The 5,140-nt window shown below is 44.4% G+C and overlaps 1 long non-coding RNA gene across 1 annotated transcript; it reads right to left on the reverse strand.

The window, feature by feature from the left end:
* Nucleotides 1-1,077: 1,077 nt before the first annotated feature.
* On the reverse strand, nt 1,078-2,276 carry LOC132457554 (uncharacterized). Its single transcript, XR_009525717.1, has 3 exons — nt 1,853-2,276; nt 1,706-1,756; nt 1,078-1,621 (listed from the first exon to the last, which is right to left on the reverse strand). It is a non-coding gene; the product is annotated as an uncharacterized LOC132457554 (long non-coding RNA).
* Between the last annotated feature and the right edge of the window lie 2,864 nt (nt 2,277-5,140).

Raw genomic sequence — 5,140 nt, forward strand, 5'->3', positions numbered from 1 at the left:
TGTGTGTCCACCCCTACACCAAATAGTTCAGCTTAGTGTGGTAAGCTGTAAAACACTCCCCTGCGTGCAAGGGGACACGACAGGACTGACACCACATTTTTGTCTCGCTGCGCAGACCCCTGCGAGCACAGACCCTACACCTCCTTGCTGGTCTCCCCTTCTTGCTGGTGGGCATCAGGTGTCTGAGTTTGTGTCTGCCTAGCCCTCCGTCTAGCCTGCTCTCTGGGTCAGTGTTATATGGTGCTCTCAGAGTAAGTCGGCCTTCCTCCAAGTCCCCAGACCCCTCAGCCCCCACACCTGCCACTTCCTCCTCCTCCACCTCCTCCTCCTCACACCTCCCCACATGTCGCTTTACTGTCCAGGACTTCACTACCCTGCGAATGAACTCCAAGAGGGTTTTACACTCCCCTGGGTTTCTGGCTCGGTAGAGGACATAGGCGTTAAACATGCATAGTTGGAAGAGATAGGCTACAAACTTCTTTGACCAGTTCAGCGATCTTCGGATGAAGGGATAATATGCAATATTTTGGTCCAACTTGTCTACCCCATTCATGGATGCATTGTACGCAACAACACACTCTGGCTTGAGCTGAACAACCTTGTCTCTGTTTCCCCTCCTCCACACTTCAACCCACTGCATGCTATCTTGGTGGCAGGTAGTCACCATCCTCACCAACCGTTTGTCCTGCCATGCTACTACCATCACCCTCTCATTGTGCCGCACAACTTTTTCCCCCACCCCCAAGTCAGTCTTTGTCATCTCGCTGATGATCTGAGGTTCCCCCCTATGTTTCCTCAGTGTTCCACAGACGTTGGTTTGCACTCCCAGTAAACGTTCACACAGTGCTACAGAATTGTAGAAGTTATCCATGAACAATGTATAACCATGACCTGGTAGACGATCAAGGAGAGAGAACACTATCTCTGGCAGAGTACTAGCTTCCCCAACATAAGGACGCATATTGAAGCAGTACCCTGTGGCAGAGTCACACAGTATGTAGGATTTGATTCCATACTTCACAGGCTTTTGTGGGTTATACACCCTGAAAGACAGGCGCCCCCGCCACTGCATCATCAATGCAAATGTTTTGGCCTGGTTGATACATCTCCTTGAACTTTTCCACAATGTAATCCAACACTGGGCGAACTTTGTACATTTTGTCAGATGCATCCTGTGATGCATTATTGTTGAAATGAAGGAACCTCCATATTATCTGAAATCTGTTCCTTGGCATAGTCTTGCCGAAATGGGGCGTGGCATCTACCTCATCAACACTCCAGTACATTTCAAGGCTAGGCTTTTTGATGTAACCAGTGAGAAAACTGAGTCCAAAGAAAGTTTTCAATTCTGGGACTGACACTGGTTTCCATGCATGTCCTCTGCTATATGGCAGATTGTCAGGGTGTGCTTCAAAATATTGACTTGCGTATAGGTTGGTCTGATCCACAATATTTTGGAGCAGCTCGTCCGTCAGGAAGAGCATCAGGAAGTCAGCTGGCAGGTCGCTATCCAGCTCCGCAGCAGCCCTCCGGGGTCCAGGGGTTGCAGTGAAGGGGAAATTGTTTGGTTGCCAGCCAGCTTGATGCCACTCATCCCCGCAACCTCTGCTTGATGCACGACCTGTAAATTATAGAAATATATAAAATTACCATAAAACATCTATTTTTATTGCTGCGGTGTGATGTGAAGAATACTTTTTTTTACCTTTCTTCTTCGCTATGCCAATAGGAGTCGGAGCACTGCTGGATGCACGACCTGTCAATTATAGAAAAAAACACAATTAGCCTACAATAAAAAATAAATAAATTATTGCTATGATATTGGTGTGATGTGAAGAATCATTTTTTTTACCTTTCTTCGCTTTGCCAACAGGATTTGGAGCAGTGGGAGGGGGAGGGGGAGTGGGAGTGCGAGCTCTGCTGGACGCACGATCTGTAAATTGCAACATTGTATCAGTAGGCTACTGGCAACACATATTAGCTACAGTAACAAACTACTGGGACTAAATTGCATTCATGTGACGACTGAAGGAGGAGAGAAGGGGAAAAGTTAACTCTTACCTCCCTCACGTCTTCCTGGAGACGCGTCAGGGGATGAGGCTCTGCTGTTCCCGGTTGACGGCAACCACTCATCCGACGAATCCGGGTCAGGTTCGCTGAATTCATCACCTGATGATTCGGAGGTGTCTGCTGAAATACGCCGTGTAGGCCTACTCTCTCTACTTGGCCCGGGTTTTTCGTCAGAGGCTTTATCGCAACCAACCGCGACACTGAGACGCTTAGGGCCCTATCTTGCATCCGGCGCAAGTGACTTAGTCACTGGCGCATGTGTCGTTGCTAGTTTACAACTGGCGCAGAGCGCTCTTTTGCCACCTGCGCCACTCGCCGGTAAATTAGGGAATGATCTTGCGCCCCAAGGGGCGGTTCGGCGGAAGGAGGAGGCGTGTTCTGGCGCAAACGGTATTTTGACGTTTCTGAAAACCATTGCGCTGCTGACCAGGAAATACCTGGTATAAAGTCAGTGGCGCGTTGTTCAGATGCTATTTTAAGGGCGGATGCATACATGCGCATGCGATGCATACGGATTGCTTGTGCACCTCGCTCATACACTTTGCTTCTCTCATCTACCTAGCCGCACATTCTTGGTAAATTATTTGGGAAAGAACAGCTGATGCAGCGGTAATAAGTTGTACTTTTAAATCAATGCATCTGCAAACACCGTACAGCAAAAACATATTTTCTTGACACAGACATCGTGTAGGCCTACATGCCCATAACTTTTAGGATTGATGAGTATTTGACCGTGAAAAACATTGTTTTACCGCGAGTGAAAAAGAATGAATGAATGCGGGCGCACGTGTGTGCTCTGTTTAAACACACGCAAACTAAACATGTAACGCATAATACAATCAATGGCAATGTCTATTACCGCGGGGACACATGCATATTAGGATAGCATACAATACTGATAAGAAACAATGTTTATAATGTATTGGGTATATCATTAAATAGAACCACAGTTACCGCATATCATATGTTATATCATATACGTTTTCTTTGGCGAAATTTATTTGAAGACTCAGTATTTCTGAAGTTGTGGAAGAAAACCCCTTATTCCATGTGTGAATTAGGCCATATAATTTGGCAATAAACTGAGCCATTTGCAGTTTGAAATTCATGTGCATCTGTCTCATCGGAGACTGCAGACGCGCTGTCAAAATATCAACTCGTCCGATTCAAATGCGCTCATGGCTCTTAAAGGGGATGGGAGCTGCCACTCTCATTGGTTTGTTGGACGTTACGCCCAAACCACACCTACGGGTAATTAGGCTGCTTCAGACCAACCCTTTTGACACTTGCGCCGCGACGCAAGTGTCATTTATCCGCCTGTAAAATAGCGATAGCGCCGTAGAACCGCCCACAAAGCTACTTGCGCTTTGCGCTTCCCACTTGCGTTTCAGACCGTTAAAATAGGGCCCATACTCTGTTCGAGTGTTAGCTCTCTGAAATTTCGCTTACGTTTCGCGGACGCCATGCTCACTTACTTAACCCATTAGGCTACTGTTTCCTCATCTCTGATCCAATTTGGCACAGCGCCCCCGCCCACCTGGCGGCTCAGTTCAGTAGTACATTCTCTGTTTACAAGCCTGATTTTTTGTGACAAGGTGCTCCAGATCGCTCCCCAGCCCGCCCCGTTGAAAAACATAATTGACGTCTATAGACGTCATTGGCAGTCAACGGTTGTATTTAAATTGTCGTCTATAGACGTCATTGGCAGCCAATGAGTTAATAACTACTTACTTCTTAGCAATGAATACATTTACGTATCGCTGACACACCGGCTACTGAGTGACGCGCATGCGCATTTAATGACATTGTTTACAGGAAGTGCGTCATTATTGCGCATCTAGGACCCCCGAGCCCATCTGGCAGCCGAACACATTTGGTACTCACACAGGTATGAAACTAAAACAGTGATTCTGAATAAAGTTCAAATTATATTGAAATTCCGTTAGGATATTATTGAAGATACAAGTGTGTCGATTTGTTAAATGGTTTGAACGAAGATAAACGGTCGAAAGATGATTGAGTTACGATGTCTTAAGAAGTAGGTGTGTCAGAATGGGCAGACGTCTTCAAAGACAACAGCTGAAAACTAAACCGTATGAAACTAAAACTGTGATTCTGAAAAAGATTGAAATGATATTGAAATTCCGTTTAGATATTGTTGAAGATACAAGTGTGTAGCTGTGTTAAATGGTTTGAACAAAGATAAACGGTTGTAAATTGACTTATTTACGTCAATGGACTCATAGGTTTGCGAATGACCACAAAGATGCTCCCCTAGGCAGATTGCTGCAGCATGGCATTCGCCACTTATTAAAATTGTAGAGGTTGAAGCAGTCTGCATTTTGGTCACTTGCCATAACCCTGTCATGTGTTTTATCAAAACACCATCACTCAGTAACATTTAAATTGAGTTGATGCGGAAGGCATATTTTTGTCTGATTTTTTCAGTGTTCAGTGCCTGTTTGTGAGCAACGTATTGCTTGAAAATTAAGCCTTTGTTTTTGTTTAATTTTAATGTGCCTTTCATCAACAGTGGTTTGGGGTTTTATAACTAAAATTAAAGTGCTTAACTACTGGTGAACGACGTTGCAGAACATATATGGTACAAGTTTTTGTTGATTGCATGGAAAAGGGAATAATCTATTATTATTAATTATATACTATTATTAATTATATGGTAAGAGCCTGGTAATACCACGGAAACAAACAAGGCTTCCTTTTACAGTACAGCTTCAGCTTACTTACGGGGGGAAATTGCCATGATTCACTTAGTACCGTTGCAGAACATATATGGTACAAGTTTGTGTTGTACCACACAAGTGTACTCATGGAAGCATGGATATCGGAACAAGATTTGAAAAATAACTAATATCTAAACCAAAATCAAACCGACGCAACTAGACATTAAAAAAAAATCCTTTAAGTTTGCTGTTCATCTTGCATCCCTCTGCATTATGCACTCTGCAATAATGCAAAGCTTGTGCATTTATACCAAATTGTCAAGCCGATACATTTCAAATGATATGTGGAATATGGTTCACCATGTAGATGAACGACGCCCAAACGAGAG

This window comes from Gadus macrocephalus, chromosome 5 (assembly GCF_031168955.1).
Source record: "Gadus macrocephalus chromosome 5, ASM3116895v1".
In the NCBI taxonomy this organism is placed as follows: domain Eukaryota; kingdom Metazoa; phylum Chordata; class Actinopteri; order Gadiformes; family Gadidae; genus Gadus; species Gadus macrocephalus.